The following is a 23153-nucleotide window of genomic DNA, read 5'->3' on the forward strand; positions in this document are numbered from 1 at the left end:
GGGATCTTCGCGGACCGGGGCACGAACCCGTGTCCCCTGCATCGGCAGACGGACTCTCAACCACTGCGCCACCAGGGAAGCCCTTTTTTTTTGAATTTTATTTAATTTATTTTTTATACAGCAAGTTCTTATTAGTTATCTATTTTATACATATTAGTGTATATATGTCAGTCCCAATCTCAGTTTGTCTGATTATCACCTGTACGCCCCTGGTGGAGTGTAAACTATGAGGGCAGGCACATTGTGATGGGGGACGTGAAATGGTACAGCTGCTGTGGAAAAAATGTTGGGTGGTTCCTCAAAATGTTAAATATAGAACCACCATATGGCCCAACAATTCTGCAACTAGGTGTATACCCAAAAGAATTGAAAATAGGGACTCAAGCAGATATTTGTCCACCAATGTTCGTAGCAGCATTATTCACAATAGCCAAAAGAGTAAAACAAGGCAGCGTCTGTCAACAGATAAATGGATAAACAAAATGTACTCTACATACAATGGACTATTATTCAGCCATAAAGAGAAATAAAGTTCTGACACTTGCTACAACATGGATGAACCTCGAAACATTACGTCAAATTCATAGTGACAGAAAGTAGAAAATAAGTTACTACGGGCTGGGAGGAAGTAGAAATAGTGAGTTCTTGCTTAAACGGCCCAGAGTTTTTGTTTGGGATGATGAAAAAGTTCTGGAAATGGAGACTGATGATGGCTGCACAGCATTATGAATGTACTTAATGATACTAAATTTTACACTTAAAAACGGTGAAGATGGAGGGGGCAGGAAAGGCCTTGGGGAAGCAGGTGCCTGTTTTCCTGGTGGAGGAAAGCTCTCCAGTAGCAATGAGAAGGCAGAGGGAAAGCTGTGTTTTCTTTTCTCAGCCAAGAGTGCAGACAGATACCAACAGCTGAGCTGATGAACTGGAATTGGAGAGAACTTCCCTTCCCCAATGGGCCAAACCTCCCGTTCTCTCCTGTTTCTCCTCAGCTGGCAGCAGAACTTCATCACTCTGGCTAATAGCTGTCGCACATCTGCTTGACGCCCCTCACCCTGCTGAGTCGCCTCCATGTGTTACGTCATCTCATCCTTATAGCAAACCCCCATGGTGGGTGTGTTATTGCCTTCTTCCGTCAGAGGAAGACACTGCACGCAGAGATGCAGTGACTCAGCTAAGGGCACACAGCCCTCGAATGGAAAAGAACCCAAGCTCAAGTTAATCTGATGCCAAAGCCCACGCTGTGAACTCCTACCTCACTGATGCCCGAGAGCAGCACATGCGTAAATGCCGTTATTCACTGTGCCAGGCACGATGCCAGGAACAGGTACAAATGGTCTTTAATAAGCTCTCAGCAGCCCTCTGAGGGAAGCACTGTAAGTTCCACTTTGCAGGTGAAGAAACTGAGGCCCAGCGAGGTGAAGTGAGCTCCCACGTAGCACAGCAGGTTAGGGGTGAAGCCAGGACTTGCACCGAGGTCTGTCTCACTCCAAAGTGTGAGCCCCTCTCTGCTGTGTCACATCTCCCATGATGCTCCTCTGTCACTTCCAGCCACCTGGGAACAGGTCCTGAACCAGAATCCAACCAGCATTTGGCAAGAATGGACACCTGTTTACTGTGTTCTGAGTCCTGAACTACAGGCCTCACGTTCACGACCACACACGGGGCCCCCTCTTGACCTCAGCCACAGTGCAACAAGAGGTCAGTGGTGGGAAATGTTTCTGCCCAAATGAAAAGGGGAAAAGCCTTAAATCTCAAATCACTGAAACCTTATCACAGCCACCGTGTATCAGGTGCCTGCTGGGTGCTAGGTACTGTACTTTCCCTAAAACATCTCATTTATCCCTCACAACAACCCTATGACGTAGATGTCATTAACTCCACTTTGCAAATGGGGAACTGAGCTCAGGGCAGTGCAGTCACTTGCCTTAGGTCGCACAGGACCGTCTGCCTCAAAAGCCAGAGCTGTCTTCCCTCATCAAGCTGCCTCCGCAAAACCATCAGTTCTGAAATTCCTCCAGAGAAGCCTGGGAACCAGCAGGAGGAGAGGTCCACCAAGGGATCCCAGATATTAGACCTGAAATGAGACCCTTGATCTGAGAGCTGCCCCTCATCACCCACAAGCTCCACCAGACACATCGTTCCTAATAACAGCTCTTAAGAAGGGAGTTTCTTTTTGCCAAAAGGGAAGGTTAAATTGCTTTTCTTCTCCATCTATGAATCTCACAGTTTCTCCTAAATCCTCTTGAACTGACAAGTTGCTACCTTTTCTGCATTCATTCCACAAAACGCTCCCAGAGGCCAGGTTCTCTGCTCAACACTCAGGTGCATGGCTGAGAAGACCCAGTCCCTGCCTCCGGGGGTTGCAGTCTGGAGGGGATGACAGAAAGTAAACAGGTAATTTCAGCAGCACGTAGGAAAGTCTGAGATAAGGGTGACTGTGGAATCACAGAGGACAGGTTCCCAAGTTAGCCTGGTGGATGAGGGAAATCATCCTGGAGATGGACCGAGGCTGGGTTTGGGAGACTGAGTAGGAGTGTGCCGTGGTGATGGGTCAGGTTCAGCGCAGAAGCAGGAGACATCCCTGGCTTTTATAAGCAAAAATAGATTTAACATAGGGAATTGGGAAACTTTAATAGGTGTTGGCGGCGGGGGGGTGGGGAGGTGGGTATGGAACTGCTGGAGGAGTAGACTGGGCCTCCGGGAGCGCTTCCAGAGCACTGCATGGCCTCCAGCCACACAACCAGAAAGCAGGCCAACAGGACGCAATCCCTGCCTGTCGTGCGTTCACGAACCCACCACCACCTTATGACCCAGGGGTCTGGAAGCTGGGGCCAGGGAGCCACCACTACAGCCTCTCAGCACTCCCGGGGGTAGGCACTGGGCCCTGAGATGCTGTTGCAGGACCACCACACCCCCCTGACTACTCTGGCTGGACGAAGCGGCCAAAGCAGCGGCAAGACGGCCTCCATTTCATTCCATCACGCCGGTCACACACAAGTCTAGCTATTGGCAGAACGTTAATTTGCACCCAGAACCCTAGCTGCACAGGAGTCTAGGGAAAATAGTTTTCATCTGTGCAGTCCAGGAAGGTACACGATAAAGAAGTAGAAGGAGGTGGGATTGGGAGCTGAGGACCAAGCAGGCACGCCTGCCGCACACAGGAGGGAAAGAAGAAAAGTGCCATAGGCTGGACGGACACACATCTCTTCTGCCCCCTGCCCCCACTTCCCCCGCCTCACACCCCCTGCCTTGAGCCTCTTTCCAGGTCAACACTCCCCAGGTGGCGTGGGAGCCACCCACAAAACTGCTGCCCCGGGGCCCACACAGTCAGAGCGGGAAGAACCCACCAGACTAATGAATCCAAACTGTGATTTTAGTGATGGGGATACGGAGGTCCAGAGAGGAGGAGCTACTGTCTTAAGGCTGCTCAACCACGGAAGGGCCAGCTGGGCCTAGAACTCAGCTGTTGCCACCACATCGCTCTGCTTCGCATTCTGGGGTTCACCCTGCCAGGGCTGGGGCTTGGCTGGAGCTGGGGGAGGTGGGAAAAGTTCAGTCTCTGGAGTCAGACAGACCGGAGCTCTCTTCCTGGCTTTGCTCCTCCCAGCTGCATGGCCCCAGGCAAGTTACTTGAGCCCAGCTGCCTCCGCTATGAACCGGGGCATAGTGGTAGCACAGAGTTGTGATGAGAACCCAGCTAATATATGTAAGAGGACATAGAGTAAGTACTCTCTAAATGGAGCTAGTATGACTAGTTCTACAATACTACTGTTCATGTATAAACTGCTATTATTATTATTACTAGTAGATAATCTTCCCCAGTTCAAGAGGAAAAAATTTTAAAGGTTTTAAGGGGTTTAACCTTCATTTCTTTTTCTTCTCCTACATCACAGCAGCATCAAAATACCTGCCCTGTAACTGCTTGCATCGTCCTAGCCCACCGACACTTATCATTTTCCAGCTAAACATTGAGATTCCTCCCCTCATAAAGGTCCTCAGAAATGTACACCCAGAGACCCACAAGTATCCTCAGGCCCACGCGCATAGAGTCACACCAAACACACACTGTTGTACACACACACACGGATAGGAATGGGCAGATAGTTAGACACACAAACTAACGTAATCATATACACAGACTGTTTTCACCAGCCAGCACTTCCAGACACTCTCTCTATCTCTCTCTCTCTCTCTCTCTCTCTCTCTCTCGTACACACACAGACACACACACAGAGTAACCACAGCAGCACGCATGCAAATAAACCCTCTGATGCACACATCACTCCCCCAGTTCTGTGGCACATCCAGGAATATTGAAAGTTGCAGGAAGGGCAGCTGGGAGGCCCTGTTCCCGACTTCCCTTTGAATAACCGGTCAGCAACAGGTCAGGGCTCCCCACAGCCCTTGTAGAAGGGCCTTTATCAGTCTAATTCCTCGTCTTCAGCCAGGGATCCAGCTCAGATAAAATAATTAATTTTCCATTATAGCCTCTCCCTCTCTGAGTCATCCTTACAAGTCCCTGGAATAATGGCATTTAAGAACAGAGCTTTCGGGCTTCCTTGATGACACAGTGGTTAAGAATCCGCCTGCCAGTGCAGGGGACACAGGTTTGAGCCCCGGTGCGGGAAGATCCCACATGTCACGGAGCAACTAAGCCCTTGCGCCACAACTACTGAAGCCTGCGCACCTAGAACCCGTGCTCCGCAACACGAGAAGCCACCACAGTGAGAAGCTCTCGCACGGCAAGGAAGAGTAGCCCCCCCCCCCCCCGCTCTCCTCAACTGGAGAAAGCCCGCGTGCAGCCACGAAGACCCAGTGTGGCCAAAAGTAAATAAATAAGTAAATAAATTTATATTAAAAAAAAAAAAGAACGGAGCTTTCTGAACACCCCAAATCCATACAGCAAAGTTCAGCTCCCTTGGTGAAGCATTTACGTGCCAGGGAGGGTGAACCAAACATGAACTTTATGTTTGAGATCCAAGAAAACATTGTACTGCAAGTGGCTTTGGGGTCAGACAGATTTGGGACTGAGTCCTATTTTATCTCTTAAGCACTCTGTGATCCTGTGTAAGTTGCTTAAACTTTCCAAGCTTTAGTTTCTCATTTGTCAGATGAATAAACATTACTCTGCCAAAATCTCAAAGATGCTGATGGTCGTGCAGCAACAAGGCCAGGGGTATAAAATTCCTTGCAAACTCGGACCAGTGAGGGAGGGACTCTTCTCGTTTGCCAGGATTTTGCTGGGGACTTGGTAGTCTTCTTATGCAGATGATAAGGAAATTCCAGCTACTTCATATTCTTAGCAAAGATGCCTGGAATGTGCATTCCTTTCCCTATGCCGTCTGGCAGAAAGTAGCCCACACTGCTTCACTCCTGTTACTGAACCTCAGTGGTGGGCGTGCTTTTCTAAAGTTCCTATTTCTGAGGTGCAGCCTACTCTAGACCAGTGTTGTTCCTGTCTCTCAAGAGGCCCTATTGGAGAGCAGATAGAAATCAGAGGCAAGTGGCTTTGCCTGAGCTTCTGCTATCTGGAGCTTCTTACTTGTCTTTAAACATTGTGGTTCCATCAATTGACTCCTTCCCTCTTCTCCTCAGCTCCTAGAGCAAAGACTAGTATTAAACAGTGATTTTGGGGGAGATCAGCTCGGTGCTTTGTGACCACCTAGAGGGGTGGGATAGGGAGGGTGGGAGGGAGGGAGACGTAAGAGGGAAGAGATATGAGGACATATGTATACGTATAACTGATTCACTTTGTTATAAAGCAGAAACTAACACACCCACCACAGTGAGAAGCTCTCGCACGGCAAGGAAGAGTAGCCCCCCCCGCTCTCCTCAACTGGAGAAAGCCCGCGTGCAGCCACGAAGACCCAGTGTGGCCAAAAGTAAATAAATAAGTAAATAAATTTATATTAAAAAAAAAAAAGAACGGAGCTTTCTGAACACCCCAAATCCATACAGCAAAGTTCAGCTCCCTTGGTGAAGCATTTACGTGCCAGGGAGGGTGAACCAAACATGAACTTTATGTTTGAGATCCAAGAAAACATTGTACTGCAAGTGGCTTTGGGGTCAGACAGATTTGGGACTGAGTCCTATTTTATCTCTTAAGCACTCTGTGATCCTGTGTAAGTTGCTTAAACTTTCCAAGCTTTAGTTTCTCATTTGTCAGATGAATAAACATTACTCTGCCAAAATCTCAAAGATGCTGATGGTCGTGCAGCAACAAGGCCAGGGGTATAAAATTCCTTGCAAACTCGGACCAGTGAGGGAGGGACTCTTCTCGTTTGCCAGGATTTTGCTGGGGACTTGGTAGTCTTCTTATGCAGATGATAAGGAAATTCCAGCTACTTCATATTCTTAGCAAAGATGCCTGGAATGTGCATTCCTTTCCCTATGCCGTCTGGCAGAAAGTAGCCCACACTGCTTCACTCCTGTTACTGAACCTCAGTGGTGGGCGTGCTTTTCTAAAGTTCCTATTTCTGAGGTGCAGCCTACTCTAGACCAGTGTTGTTCCTGTCTCTCAAGAGGCCCTATTGGAGAGCAGATAGAAATCAGAGGCAAGTGGCTTTGCCTGAGCTTCTGCTATCTGGAGCTTCTTACTTGTCTTTAAACATTGTGGTTCCATCAATTGACTCCTTCCCTCTTCTCCTCAGCTCCTAGAGCAAAGACTAGTATTAAACAGTGATTTTGGGGGAGATCAGCTCGGTGCTTTGTGACCACCTAGAGGGGTGGGATAGGGAGGGTGGGAGGGAGGGAGACGTAAGAGGGAAGAGATATGAGGACATATGTATACGTATAACTGATTCACTTTGTTATAAAGCAGAAACTAACACACTGTTGTAAAGCAATTATACTCCAATAAAGATGTTAAAAAAAAATTCCCAAGTAGTAACAATAAAATACAAGGAATCGTATTATTGATGCAAAACCAAAGCTGTGATATTAGAAGTCCTTGTTATTTTAAGAAGAACAAAATGTCATGTTTTTCCTTATTAAAATTTTTTTTTTACATAACCAACTCTGTGATAAACTCAGTCTGGACGTTCTGTGAAAAAAAACACACAAAAAAACCCAATGATCTTTGGGTACATAGTAGGTACCCAGAAAATGTGGGCTGAATAAATAGTACATCACTAACTCCCACTAGCCTCCATTAATTAGCTCTTTAGACATGGTGAGATCTATAAAGACAGGAGCTCTAATTATCCTTGTGTCCCTGGTGGCATCCAGACTATTGTGGCTTATCCATGGCAGGTGCAGCAGTCACTGTCATTTTGTAAGTGTTTCTTCTATTCTGAGCATCTTGTTTTGTCCTCCTCAAGACACATATCTGGTCTTTGTGTATTTACCCATCCTTTTCTAATGTCCTATTTGATAAATCTGCTCCATCTGCATTGGCCTCATTGCTGTTCCTTGGACATGCTATCTTCTTCCCACATCTTTTTGGTCTTCTTGTGCCCTCTGCCTGGAACACTGCCTTTCTCCAATATTTATATGTCTCATTATTTCAATTAGTTCACATTTATGCTCAAATGTCACTCCTTAAACAGGTCTCTCATAATCATCTTATCTAAGAGAGCATTTCCTATTATTATCTATCCTCTTGCCTGGAATTATACTACACACTCATTTGTATATTTATTTATTTTATGTCTCCCCCATTGGAATGTAAGTTCTAGGAAGTCAGATACCTTGTCTTTCTTGTACTTGACTGTATCTGGAGTTCCTATAACGGTGCCAGACCATGGTAGGCACTCAATAAATATTTATAGAATGAATGAATGAACAAACATATTATCACCTGAAATACTGGTCAAAATGAATTCTTGGAACTCAGCCAACTCCAGACCGTGAATCTCAGCCCCTACCTCTCTGGTTTCCCCATAGCCAGCTCTGACTCAGATCTGCCCACATTCTTGGGTGATAGACATGGTTGAAATCAGCTGGGGCAGGCATCTATGACTGATGCTTTTTCCTGGCCCAGGAATAAGCTGGAAAAGGGGTCCACCAATTTTCAACAACACTTTCAAATAGGACTTTATAGGGCTATGGGCTCCCAGTACCTCCCAGCATTGTAGAGATTATCACCCTGTGTGGTTATTAAGAACACCTATCCCGGCAGTGTTTCCAGCTAGCAAGAAATGCAAGTGGGGACAGCTGGAAAAAGAAACATCAGCTTTGAATTCCAAGATATGGCAAAATGAAGATGTCACTATTAGCCAGTGAAAAGTTGGCTCATTCTTCCCCTCTCTACTCACTTCCCCTGGGCTCCATTTTCTGCATCAGCACCTGCGCTGCCTCATCCTAAGAAGCAGGAATTTGCTTTTCAGCACCACGGACAGCAATCTGCTGGCAGCCGGGAGGCAGAGTGAGCCAGAATTTGGGGCATACATGGAGCCAAACAAATATTGACTGAGTACATCCTGGGGCCAGGCACACTGGAGAATACAAAGATTTATGTGGTCTTGACATTCAAATAACTTAATCTCTTCACGTCATCAACATTCCTAGACTGATACAGCTGGGGCAAGGCCCCAAGCCTTCTGATTCTTGAAAAGTGGGAAGGATCAAAGGGAAAATGTTTTCTTTTCCAACAATTGAATTTCACATATGTACGTTCACATATGTCGTCTAATTTTCTCACTAGACTACCACCCTCAAAGCGAACAGTTACTGCAATGTCCTATGCATTGTTACATTCCAAGTGCCCAGCAAGGTATATGGCAGATACTCAGTAGTTTTTGAATGGATGTGTGAAGGAATTCTTATAAAATCCCATTTTACTCTTTGCCTTTTTACCCTTATTTTACAGATGAGAAATCTGAGGCTCGGAAAACTACCTTCTCGTGACAGCTATTAAGTGGCAGAGCTTAGATTCGAACCAGGGTTTCCAGATTTCATGCTGTACTGCCAATCAGAGGCACTTACTATGTGCTGGGCATTCTTGGGTCCTACAAAAAAGTTCTAGCCACAGAGAGACTAGTTCTTACCTTAACATAGACTTTGAGTAAATCCCAACCTTGAGTAAATCCCGTTTTTCTTTCTGGCATTAGTTTCCCCATATGTAAAATGAGGAAAGGAGGTTGGTGTGGGCTAAGGCCTCCCCTCTCCCTGCACCCCCCACCCCCAAAACAAGATCAGGCATCTGCAGCAGTTGGGAAAGGATACCAGCAGGGGGCGTTATGAAATGAATTTGAAACTTCCTCCCCGTGCCTCAGCAGGGCGTCAAATGAGAAGTACTGTATTAATATCCCAACAGACTTCTGGCCCCTTTTTCATCTTCCTGCTATAACCAGAACTTGTGCGCAAGCCGTGCACGCTCTATTCTTTTTACAGTGCAACAAATGAACTTCAACCCCTCTTGAGAAGTGAGTAAAGAGGCAGCCCCAGGACACAGAGACAGTGGAATGAGGCTGCGGTGACTTATCACCCAGGAACCCACTAGCTGAGTAACTTTGGACAAAGCCCCAAGCAAAGATAACTGTTTAAATGGCTGCAGCAGCAGAAAAATCAGTTTGGTTGATTGATGTCCTGGGTTTCTAGTTAGTGGGTGGCTTCCAGCCACGGCTCTGCCTCAGCTCCCAGAATTACTCCAATAAGTGATTTGCTCAACCCTAACTCTTCCCGGGAGGCAGGGGAGGGGATGAATCATCTCTCTCCAAGCCTGATTGGGATTTAATGGGGGCCAGTGGGTATTTGTGCACTGGGTGGTGTGGGGAGAGGAAGAGCAGATCTGTCAGGCTTGGCAGATGTATCTGGCTCCTGCCTGGGGGTGTGGAGGAGAAAATAAAATAAGGAAAGAACTGATTGCAGAGTGAATATTTTTCAATTATTTGAAAAGAATGTGAATCAGATGTTTCATAAAGGCTGTTTTTCTAACCACATCTTAGTCACTGAACTCTAGATTTGTCAAGGATGGTCTCCAGATTAAAGAACAGTAATGGGAGGCTTGGGAGGTTTTGTCAAGGGGTCTAATTCAGTAGGAGGTATCTAGGATACTTGGAAGACAACAAGCTATGCAATTAGCCAAACCTGGGTTCAGATACTGGCTCTGCCATTGGCTGCCTATGGGACCTGGATCAAGTTGTTTAATCTTTCTGAAACTCAGTTACCTCATCTGTAAAATGGGATAATAATAACAATACTTACTCTTCCAGCTATCTGCTCCTGTATAAAGAAAAAAATATGTTAACACTTTGTGGCATAATAAAACAACCATTTTATTATACTCACAGATTCTTAGGTCTGGAATTCAGAAAGGACATAACACATATGACCTGTTCCTGCTGCATGAACTCTGGGGCCTCAAATGGGAAAACCTAAATGGCTGGAGGTTGGAATAATCTGGAAGTTATTATTCACTCACATAGTTCAGGGCTGAGGTGACTCAAAGGCTGGGCTCATCTGGAACAGTGACTGGATTATTCAATGGGGTAGAGGCCTCCTAAAAACTCAAAATCTGGCTTAATCTTTTGAGTTCCCCAAATACAACCAGATTTTCCAGGGATCAACTCAGGATGCATACATTTTCCTGTCATGTGTCTGCTCTGTGGTATGAAAAGAACAGATTTAAGGGTTCTCATTAGTGAAGTAATGAGTTCTTTCTCAATAGTTATATTTAAGCACAGGCTTCAGAGAGATGTTGTACAAGAGATTTAAGTATTGGATAATGTGATCTTTAAGGACCCTTAAAGCCCTGATCGCTACTTGTAATCTTGTATCTGTTAAAAAAAAAAATCTAAGTATGGTATTGCCTCAATTTCCTCATCTTCAGAAGAGGGTATAAAGTAATGATTTCAGAGGATCCTTCCTGCTTGGTAACTACAACTGTTTTGTCAACAGCCTCCTGGTTGATAGATCCAAAGGGCCCTTTTCAGTCCTTATCTTGACTGATACTGATACCCCGTAAGTATTTTACACTGCTAATTACTCTCTATTTCTTCACTCACTCACTTTCTGGACCTTCCAAGACAAAGGACTCTCCTCTGTCTCTCTGAGCACTCCTCTCATGCTCCTTCATGGGCCCCTTTTCCTTAAATGAGCTCCCTCTTTTCTTCTCTCTCTTGACATGCTCTCATTCACCACCACAGCTTCTTTACCCACTAGATGCTTATGCATCCGTCAGAATTCTCATTTGAAAGATGTAGAAAGCCTGATCAAACATAATCTAGGAACTATGGAAAGTATTGGTTGAAAAGTCCAGAGACTGAGAACAGATTGCCCAGGGGCTTAATTTCCCCTGGACCCACTCATTCCCAACATCCCTCAGTTCTGCTTCCTCCCTTGCTGACATATTTTCAAGTAGCTCTTTCTTCAGGGAAGGAAGATGGCAGCAGCATCTTCAGATCTTACTTCCTATGAGATTAACTCCAATTACAAAGAAAGTGTGTCTCCCCAAGATGACGGGACATAAGTATTGGACGGACCTCATTCTCACTGGCTAAATTCAGTTACAAATCTAACCCTGAACCAATCCCTGTGGCCAGGAGGAATGGAACGATAATTAGTTGAGTTTACCCAAGGCCCACTTGTAGAGCTGAAAGTGAGTTAGTGCCTCTCATGAGGTCCAGAGCTGGGGATGGGTTGCCAGAAGTAAACAAATGTTGAGTGGCAAAAACAACAGATGCCAAGTACAACTGAAGACTTCCAAATCTATCCTTAAGCCCAAGACCCTTCTCTTAACTTTAGACCTATGTGACAAATTGCCTTCTGACATCTCCACTTGAATGTTTCACAAGTATCCCAAACTCTACATGTTCCAAACAATACTCACTTCCCCTAGATCTTCTCCTCCATTTAAATTCACCCTGGTAGTGAATGACATCACCTTATGCCAAGTTACCTAATCCAGAAACTTCAGTGTCATACTTAACTCCTTCCTTTCCCCACCCCCACATTGAATCAATCACCACATCGTCTTGATTCTAGCAAACTGTTAAAAGTATGTATGTATATTGGAATCCCTAGAACAACCACCAAAAACCCTATACAAAGAGACATAGTAAAATAAAAATGGAAAAATTTAAATGGAACACTAAAAAGTATTCAAAAGATCACACACCTGGTTTCAGGACTTAATAAAGCTCAGTTTCTTGATGTCTCATCACAGAAAGAATTCAGTGAAAGACAAAGTGATAGGTAAGAAGTAGATTTATATAGAGAGGAACACACTCCACAGACGGAGTGTGGGCCATCTCAGAAGGTGAGAAAGGCACCAGCCAATGGGGTTGTCACTTTTTATAGGGGTGGGTAATTTCATAGACTAATGAGTGGGAGGAGTATTCCAGATATTTGGGGGAAGAGGTGGGGATTTCCAGGAATTGGGCCACCACCCACTTTTTGATCCTTATGGTTGGCCTTGGAACTGTCATGGCGCCTGTGGGTGTGGCATTTAGCTTGCTGATGTGTTAAAGTGAGGGGGGGTGTATACTGAGGCTCCAGGTCTGGTGGAAGTCGAATTGTCCGCCATCTTGGACCCATTTGGTTCTAATCAGTTTATGTCATGTCCTCCGGCTATGTCATTCTTTCAAAGGTTGTGCCCTGCCCCCTTCCCTGTTGTTTCACAGTGGGTAGGACTCTGTGCTCTCACCACCCAGGTTCAATCACAAGCCGCTTGGCATGACCAAAAAAAACCAAAAAACAAACCAACAAAAATAACTGCTAAAGAATCCATTGGTCAAAGAGGAAGTCTCAAGGGAAATTAGAACATTTTGAAATGAAGGAAAATGAAACTACATCTCAAAATTTATGGGATATAACTAAAACAGTGTCTAGGGGGAAACTGTATATTATTAAATGCATATATGTGAAAAAAAAAGGTGTCAAGCCAACAATCTAAGATTCCACCTTAAGAAACTAGAAAAAAAAAGAGGAGCAAAATAAACCCAAAGCAATCAGAGGGAAGGAAATAATAAAGGTAGAAATAAAAATAAAAAATAAAGATGGATATAATAATTAAGGCCAGAAATCAATGAAATTGAAAATAAGAAAAATAGAGAAAATTGATCAAACCAAAAGATGCTTCTGTAAAAATATCAATACAATTGATAAATCTCTAGCCGGACTAACAAAGAATAAAAAGGAGGAGACAATTAACAATATCCAGAGTGAAGCGGAGAATAGCACTACCGACCCCACAGGCGTAAATGGATAATAACAAAATACTATGAATAACTCTACACTTAAATTCAACAACTTAGCTGAAATGGACCAATTTCTTGAAAGCCACAAACTACCAAAACTCACCCAAGAAGAAATAGATGACCTTAACACTCTTATGTCTAAGAAATCAAATAAGTAGTTAAAAACATTCTGAACAATATGACTCCAGGCTCATATGGTTTCAAAAACTATTAGCAAACCACATATATACATCTATATATAATATATGTGTACACACATACAGGCACACAACCACATAGTAGATCTTCACCAAGTGAGGTTTATCTTGTGAGTACAATGCTCATTCAACATTTGAAAATCAATGTAATCCACAATATTAACATAGTAAAGAAGAAAACCACATTATCATATTAACTAATGCAGAAAACGTACTTAAGCCACACCCAAAATCCACTTGTGACTTTTTTAAGGCTCTCAGCAAACTAAGATTAGAAGGGAGCTTCCTTAACTTGATAAAGGGTCTCTACAAAAAACTACAGCAAATGTCATAATGGTGAACTATTAAATGCTTTCCCTGAGACTGGGAACAAGGCAAGAAGGTCCATTCTCACTATTCCTATTCGACATTGTACTGTAAGTCCTAACCTTTGAAAAAAGGCAAGTAAAAGAAATAAAAGGCATATAAATTGGAAAGGAAGGAATAAAACTATCACTATTCACAGACAATAGGATTATCTATATAGGAAATTCCAAAGAATATACAAAAAGAAAAAGCTTCTAGAACTAATGGGTGAGTTTGGCAAGGTCATAAAATATAAGGTCAATATGTAGATTATTATTAATCATATTTCTATATACTACCAATAAACAACTAGAAACTTAAGTTTTAAAAATAGTACCATAGTCTGTCATACAGGGTGAAGTAAGTCAGAAAGATAAAAACAAATACCATATGCTAACACATATATATGGAATCTAAAAAAAAAAAAATGGCTCTGAAAAACTTAAGGGCAGGACAGGAATAAAGATGTAGGTGTAGAGAAAGGACTTGAGGACACGGGGACTGGGAAGGGTAAACTGGGACAAAGTGAGAGAGTGGCATGGACATATATACACTACCAAATGTAAAATAGATAGCTAGTGGGAAGCAGCAGCATAGCTCAGGGAGACCAGGTCAGTGCTTTGTGACCACCCAGAAGGGTGGGATAGGGAGGTTGGGAGGGAGATGCAAGAGGGAGTGGATATGGGGATATATGTATATGTATAGCTGATTCACTTTGTTGAAAAGCAGAAACTAGCACACCATTGTAAAGCAATTATACTCCAATAAAGATGTTAAAAAAATTACTGATAAATTGGACTTCATGAAAATTTTAAATGTTTGCTCTGGCAAGAGAATGAAAAAACAAACTACATATGGGGAGAAAATATTGCCAAACATATATTTTGTAAAGGACTTGTATTCAAAATGTACAAAGAACTCTCAAAATTCAACAATAAGAAGATAAAAACATAGACCAGATATTTCAACAGCTACTTTACCAGAAAAGATCTATGAATAGTAAATAAGCATATGAAAAGATGCCCAACATCAATAGCCCCTATGGAAATGCAAATTAAAACTGTATTGAGATATCGTTATACACCTATTAGAATAGCTACAATGAAGGAAGGAAAAACCCAACAATACTAACTACTGATGAAGATTCAGAGCAACTGGAACTCTCATACATTATTGGTGGGAAGGAAATGGTACAGCCACTCTGTCCCTCAATGACTGATAAGTAAACTGTGGATCATACTACCACTAAGCAATAAAAAAGACGGAAATGTTGATACACATAACAATACGGATGTATTTCAGAAGCATTATGCTGAATGAAAAAAGTCAGTATCAGGTTACATACTGTATCATCTCATTTATGTGACTTCTATGTGGCAAAATTACAGGGACAAAGAAGAGATCCGTGGTTGTCAGGGGTTTCTGGTTGTGAGGGAAGGTTTGTCTATAAAGGTGCAGCATGAGGAAACTTGGGAGGGATGATGCAACTGTTCTGTATTCTGATTCTGGTTGTGGTTATATAAAAATTACATGTATTAAATGTCATAAAACAGTATATCAAAAAAGTCATTGCCATTCTATCTAAATTTGTTAAAGCCTCAATGACAGAAACCTGTAGAGCAATGTCTACAAAATTCTAAACCAAAACCCCATAATTTTATACCCAGCCGTGTTCATTTTTATGAATGAAATGGCAACACACAGACATTATCAATGTGAGTCCAGGAAACACAGGAACAATAAGACATTCTTGAAAATAGTACTTATTTATGAAATCCAGACAACAAAGAGATAAATCAAAATAAAAAATTCAGGAAACAAAAGAACTAGTGGTGGGCACAGAATTATTTAAATATGTAATTAATTAAGATTAAACAGCTCCAGTAATAATTATGATTGATTGCCAAAAAAGACATCAACGTTCTAAATCTTGACAATATAAAAATAACAAAAATTTGCAAGTTTGGGAAGAGAAAATAAAAAGAATTATAAGGGTGCTAATGCCATAATGTTTCATAACAGGGAGTAATTCCATACTCTCTAGAATAAAAACGTAACTAAAAACTAATCTCTTGTATTTTATAATTTTTTTCTTAACCTTAAAGTGATTTTTTAAAGCTTTTTCTTTTGAAACAATTTTAGAATTATAGAAAAGTTGAAAACAATAATACAGAGAATGTGGTATGCCCTTCATTAGTTTACATGACCGATGTACAATGATCAAAACCATTAAATCAGCACTGATATAACACTACTAATGGAACTATAGACTTTATTAAAATATCACCAATTTTCCCACTGAGGTCCTTTTTCTGGTTCAGAATCCAATCCAGGATCCCACATTGCATTTAATTGTTTTATCAGGACTTCCCTGATGGAGCAGTGGTTAAGAATCTGTCTGCCAATGCAGGGGGACACAGGCTCGAGCCCTGGTCTGGGAAGATCCCACATGCCGCAGAGCAACTAAGCCCGTGCACCACAACTACTGAGCCTGCGCTCTAGAGCCCGCGAGCCACAACTGCTGAGCCCGTGTGCCACAGCTACGGAAGCCCGTGTGCATAGAGCCCACACACCACAACGAGAAGCCACCGCAATGAGAAGCCCACGCACTGCAACAAAGAGTAGCCCCCGATCGCCACGCTAGAGAAAGCCTGCACGCAGCAATGAAGACCCAACGCAGCCTAAATAAATAAATAAATATAATTGTTATATCTCCCTAATAATTCCCTTAGAGTGATTATTAAGAAATAATATCCCTTGGGTGAAGAAAAATTACTCGAAAATTAGCAGTTACTTCAATTTCACTTCAGTTTCTTTTTTTCTTTATATTCAGGTAAAGTTAAATTATACTTTTATTTGAAACACTATTGTAATAACACCAGTGTCACATGAGTTGAATGATTAATATCTTAATATTCATCAGGAAAAAAAAAAAGCTGATCAAGATGCTGAGATGCTCTCTGAAAATCCTTATTAGCCAGAAAACAGCACAATGCCCAGGGACTATTGTAGGTGATGGGAAAGCTTTGAAAAGTTTTCAGCACAGGAGTGATCAGATTTGTATATTTCACAACATACCTGTGGCTGCCATGCAGATGATGAATTAGAGAGCTAAACCTGGAGGAGGCGAGTCGGGAGGCTGTTATAATAAAACAGGTAGACAATTAGGAATCCATTTGACTCTAAGTAACAGAAAATCCAAATAATGGTGGCTTACACAAAAGAAGCGTTTATTCTTCTCGCAAGAAAATCAAAGGTCAGCAGTTAATGCTGTTAAATATTTCACCAAGGATCCAGGCAGTTTTTGTTTATTTGTCTTTTGTTCTATTACATTGGCTTTTATCTTCATGGTTGTCACTTCATGGTCCAAGATGGTTCCCACAGCTCCAAACATCACATCCATGTTCAAAACAAGAAAAACTCAGGACAGGTATAAGGCTCTACTTCTATTTCTTTTACCTCCAGGAGACTTTTGCTTTCATCTCCTTGGTCAGAACTGTGTCTTCTAAGTGCAAAAGAGGCTCAGAAAGTGAGTAATCTGAGATTATACACGTTATAGATGCAAACAAAATTATGATGTTTTTAGAATGGAAGAAGGAAGAAATGTATATGTTGGATAAGCAATTAACAATGTCTGTCAAACAGGTAGGAGTTTAAGAGCCCCGAACTACGTCAGTGAATGGGGCCTGGAGGTGAGCAGATACATCTGAGCGATATAGAAGACAGGAAGGGCAGAACTTGGTGACTGACTGGCTATCAGTTATGAGAAAGAGAGAGAATGAAGGATGCCTCTCAGGTTTCTGAGTTGGTAGAAAAGGAGAATGGGGATGCTTGGACTGAAGGGGAAAATTCTACCCGCTACTTACTTGGGGCTCCCGATATACTGAACAACATTAAGAAAGTGTTCCTTGATTAATTTTAAATAAAAATCAAACATTCACCATCAAATAAGCACATGCAATAGACTAGACGTGGTACCAAATGTTTTATATGCATTATCTCATTTAATCTTTATAACAACTCAGTGAGTTTGTTCTGTTTTGGTCATTGGAATACCACCAGTGTCCAGAAAATCACCTGACACATAATAGGTGCTCTAAAAATATTGAACAAAGGAAGAAAGTGGAGAAAAATCTGAGGTTCAGAGAAGTTAAATGGCTTGCCTAACCTGAGGTCATACATCTGTAGAGTGGAAGAGCCAAGAGTTCAGCTTAGCTCTGTGTTTTTCTACCACGGTTCACAATCTTTCTGTTAAAAAAAGCTATGAAGCTCCCATTTCTTCAGAGAAAATGGAACCACTGGGAAAACTGGAATCGTTCCAAGACACTGCGTGGTCCAGCTTCTCAATGCCTCCCTAATCCAGTCTCCTGTCACTCTCCCCACCTTGTTGCACTCAGGTCACTTTGCTCCATTCAGCGGCTCCTAGGTCAGGTTCCCCAGATCCCCCAGGATCTCTTAACACCACCTACCCCTTTTCTATAGCACTTCTTGGAGCCTAAAAAGATATTGCAATGATTATCTGTTTATTGGCTGAACTCATGCTAGAATGTAAGCTCCATGAAGGCAAAGTATCTGACTCGTTCACTCTATTTATCCCCAGTCTTCAGCACAGTGTCTGGCACAGAGTAGGTGCTCAGTAAGCATTTTATGCCTGAAGGGATAGATAAATGAATGTGATGGATAGGTGGATATAATGGACGGATGAATGTAATGGATGAATGAATGAATAAACAGTTAGATGGGTGGATCTCATAGATGAGTAGCCAGATGCGATGGATGGATGGATGGATGGATGGATGGATGGATGGATGGACAGATGCACGAGAGGCATTCTCTAGACCACTATCCCCGAGGCTTCTCATCTCATATTCCCAGGTTTCCTGGCTGGCTGCCTCCTGCTACAGCTTTTGATGACTCCTCCTTCCTTTGCTGGCAAAGACTGCCTGGTTGGATCTTACCTGGGCCCACACTGCTGGGAAAGTAGCCAGAAGAGTCCAGATCTGACTTGGGTGTGAGGCAGCAAGAGGCTGTGGGCTGATGTGAATATATCCTCTCCCTGGGGAGAAGGTAGACTCAAGGCAATTATGCAGCAGAAAGGGCTCTGGAAGTAAATCTGTCTTGCACAAACAGGTTAGAGTTAAATTTGACCTGAGCCATGAATCATACTGTCAGTCTCACATTCAACTGCATCACTGAGCCAGCAAACTTTGTGAGTGCTACTCTTTATATAGATACAAGTATATGTATTTATACAGAGGTATGTGCACAACTGAAGTATTCTGATTAATTGTATCCTTGGTGAGAAAGACTTTTTTTCATCACTCCTTCTTTTGTGTTTAGTCAAAGCTGGTTCAAGGATGTGGAGATGAAGGCCCTTGAAGGACTGGGAGTGCCAGGCGTGGGAGGATTCAGCAGCGATTCATTCAGCAAACATTTCCTGATACCGACTCTGGGAGGAGCACTTGGGAATGGGAGTGGGGTGTTGGAGGGTAGGAAAGTTAATAAGACGTGCTTTTCGCCCCCATGTTATTCAAAGTCTGGTGGGGCTGCTGACTGACAAGAGGAAGGATAGTGGGTGGTTAAGGATTTAGATTCTGAAATCAAATAGATGGAGATTCAAATACCAGCCTCATCGTGTACTTGCTGTGTGACCTTGGCAAGTTATTTAAAGTCTCTGAGCCCAAGCTCTCACCTCTATGGGTAAATATATATACTCTGTCTTCTGGAGTTTGTGTGAATCTGGAATAAAACAATGAATGTAAAGCCTGGCACAGAGTAAACACTCAAGAATCATCGTCATTCTCGTCATAACTAAAGCTTTTTCAGTGTTCATTATGTGCCAGGGACAAAAAGCACTTATATGTAGTAACTCACTACTACTACTACTACTACTACTACTACTACTACTACTACTACTACAGAGAGATATTATTATTCCCCTTCCCACACTCCCCCCATTTTTCAGATGAAAAATAGTGTGACATAAAGACTTGCCCAAGGTCACACTTCTACTAACTGGTGGAATCAGGCCTTGGACTCAGAAAACAAATCCAGATCCAGAGGGTCACAGATCCACCCCAGAATTCCTTTAGCACCCTCCTGGTACCCTTTTCTTAACTCTGATGATCCCCCTGGCCCAACCTTAAGGACAGAGGGAAACTGCTTCTTTGATCCTTAGTTACTGTTGAGTGCCAGGTATTTTATATATAGGAGGTACAGTGCTGCATAGTGTTTATGGATTGAATCCATGCTCTTCTCTTATGTTGAAGGAAAGATTCGTAACAATAGTAATCAGATGAACAATCTAACTTGAGTTCATGGGGAGGGGAGGGGTCCTGAAGGGCTGGGCGGTAGCTGGGAACTGCCTGACCTCCTAGGCACTCCAGGAGGAGGGAGGGAGAGAGGGAGGAAGGATGCACAAACAGCTGGCAGCATCCCACCCCATCACCATGCCTAATTCGCTTCAGAACCAGAATGTACTCCTCTCCTTGTCTCAGTGTCCACACCATAGCACTCACCTCCTGACACTAAGCCATGGTCTGGAGGGTCTCACGTTCCATCCAACCCAAGGAGCGTGTCAGCTTTTTCTTTTTTTTTTTTTAAATAAATTTATTTATTTATTTATTTTTGGCTGCGTTGGGTCTTCGTTGCTGCGTGCGGGCTTTTCTCTAGTTGCAGCGAGTGGGGGCTACTCTTCGTTGCGGTGCGCGAGCTTCTCATCGCGGTGGCTTCTCTTGTTGTGGAGCACGGGCTCTAGACATGTGGGCTTCAGTAATTGTGGCACGTGGGCTCAGTAGTTGTGGCTCGTAGGCTCTAGAGCACAGGCTCAGTAGTTGTGGTGCACGGGCTTAGTTGCTCCGCGGCATGTGGGATCTTCCCAGACCAGGGCTCAAACCCATGTCCCCTGCATTGGCAAGCGGATTCTTTTTTTTTTTTTTTTTTCGTTTTTTTTTTGTTTTTAAGACGTTGGGGGTAGGAGTTTTATTAATTAATTAATTTATTTTTGCTGTGTTGGGTCTTCGTTTCTGTGTGAGGGCTTTCTTCAGTTGTGGCAAGCGGGGGCCACTCTTCATCGCGGTGCGCGGGCCTCTCACTATTGTGTCCTCTCGTTGCGGAGCACAGGCTCCAGACGCACAGGCTCAGTAGTTGCGGCTCACGGGCCCAGTTGCTTCGCGGCATGTGGGATCCTCCCAGACCAGGGTTCGAACCCGTGTCCCCTGCATTAGCAGGCAGATTCTCAACCACTGCGCCACCAGGGAAGCCCGGCAAGCGGATTCTTAACCACTGCGCCACCAGGGAAGTGCCAGCTTATTCTTTTAAACAATGACAGGGCTCTCCAGGTCCCACCCCAGTCCAACAGAAACCAAACCTGTGGGGGTAGGACCCAGGCATTGGTATTTTTCTTAATCCCCACCCCACCTCCAGCCCTGCCACTACCCATAACCATTTCCACTCCCCTTGAGTGGTTAACTCTCACTGGCCTTTTCAGTCTCACTTCCTCCAGGAAGACTTCCTGCTGTCATTCCATAACTCCTAGTTGGGTGCATCTCCTCTGAACTCCCTCAGCACAATTTGTGTCTACAGTATTCACACTTATTACCTTGGTGAAGTTGTGCATTTACTATCTCTTCCTCTCTGAAGCTTGAGTGTTACATCCATATTGTGTCTTATTATAGGCATGTGTCTCTCGAGTCTATACAAAGGCCTACCCATTGTAAAAGAGCTATAGTACCTGTGGAAGAAATGAGTGACCGAACATTGAGGATGCTTCTGGCTTTCTGCTCTTAAAAATAACAGTGAACATCTCCATAAATATGCCTTTTCTTGTGTTTTAGAATATTTCCCTAAAAGTAGGGCTACAGGAACAGGGGCATAAAGAGTCATGTGTCTCTTGTTATAGGCATATGTGTCTCACTCCACACTTTTCTCTTCCCCCTTCCTAATAAGACCCAGAATGTGTCACTCATAGAGTTTAGATGGGATTGACCCAACCCTCAATCCCTTGAGTAAATCTCTCGTTTAATCCAATCAGGATAACCTACTGCCTCCACCCACCAACTGCCACACACAGTGATGGATTCAGGCATGATCACATGATCAAAGCCAGGCCCGTCAGGGCCAACCAGACTCAGATCCAGTGAATTTTCGAAATTCAGAAAAAGAAACTGAGGTGGTCACATTGCTGCTGGATTAAGCCTCACCTGCAATTTACCACTCAGGTTTTGAGCTTTGTAAGTCAATAAATTCCCTTTCTTGTCTAAGCCACTTTAAATTGGATTTTTGGTTGTTTGTTTTTATTTTCAAGCTTACTTTCAAAAGATTCTTAACTCATGTACTACACTGCGTCCACACTGTTTTTCAAAGAGTTGTCAACATTTGCAACTAGGCTGAAATTGTTTTTAACTTATTAGATAAGACAGCTGCTTCTAAGAATTCAATAATTCAGGATATCAGGGGTCACGAAGACTCCAGGATTGACTCGGTCATATTGCCACCCCCTCCACCACCACAGCAAGCAGTAGAATATGGAGCCAAGTGATGTCTGTCACCCCTAACCTGGAGGAACAAGTAGATGAAAGACAAATTTCTTTTTTTTTTTTACATCTTTATTGGAGTATAATTGCTTTACAGTGTTGTGTTACTTTCTGCTTTATATCAAAATAAGTCAGTTATACACATACATATATCCCCATATCCCCTCCCTCTTGCGTCTCCCTCCCTCCCACCCTCCCTATCCCACCCCTCTAGGTGGTCACAAAGCACCGAGCTGATCTCCCTGTGCTATGCGGCTGCTTCCCACTAGCTATCTATTCTACGTTTGGTAGTGTATATATGTCCACGCCACTCTCCCACTTTGGAAAAACAAATTTCGGTTCCCAGATAGTGCTATGAATTCTTTTCTAGGCCTGAAAATTTTAAGAGTAACCTTTTCCATTTTTTTTAAACATAAAACAACACTTGATCATTACAGAGAATCAGAAAATATCTATATTTCAACTATCTACTGCTGTGTAATGAACCATTCCAAAATTTAGTAGCTTAAAATAACAATTTTATGAGCTCCCACATTCTGTGGGTCAAGAATTTGGAAAAGGCACAGTGGGGATGGCATGTATTTGCTCCACCATGGACCCTCAACTGGAAAGACCAAATGTTGGGATTGACTTGATTGCTGGGGCAGAATTATCTAGAGGTAACTGGACTTACATGTCTGGCCTTTGATGCTGGCTGTAGGCTGGAACCTCAGCTGGGGCTGGAACACATATATATGGACTGTCCATGTGGCCTGGGCTTCCTCATAGCATGGCTGCCTCAGAATTTTTACATGGAAGCTCAAGGCACCAAGGCTTGTGTCCCAAAAAACTAGACCAAAACTTTATGGCCTTTTCTGACCCAGCATTGGAAGTCACATAGCATCACTTCCACCACACTCCAATGGGCATTCAGTCACTAGGGTCACTCCAGATTCAAT

The 23153-nt window shown here is 43.2% G+C and overlaps 1 protein-coding gene across 1 annotated transcript in view; it reads right to left on the bottom strand.

Moving 5' to 3' along the window:
• PDYN (prodynorphin) overlaps positions 1-23153 on the bottom strand; it is a 61893-nt gene that overhangs the window by 18017 nt on the left and 20723 nt on the right. The window contains exon 2 of the mRNA XM_007116267.4: positions 16760-16820. The gene's annotated coding sequence lies outside the window, so the exon portion shown is untranslated. The remainder of the gene's footprint in view (positions 1-16759; positions 16821-23153) is intronic.

This window comes from Physeter macrocephalus, chromosome 14 (genome assembly GCF_002837175.3).
Source record: "Physeter macrocephalus isolate SW-GA chromosome 14, ASM283717v5, whole genome shotgun sequence".
In the NCBI taxonomy this organism is placed as follows: Eukaryota; Metazoa; Chordata; class Mammalia; order Artiodactyla; family Physeteridae; genus Physeter; species Physeter macrocephalus.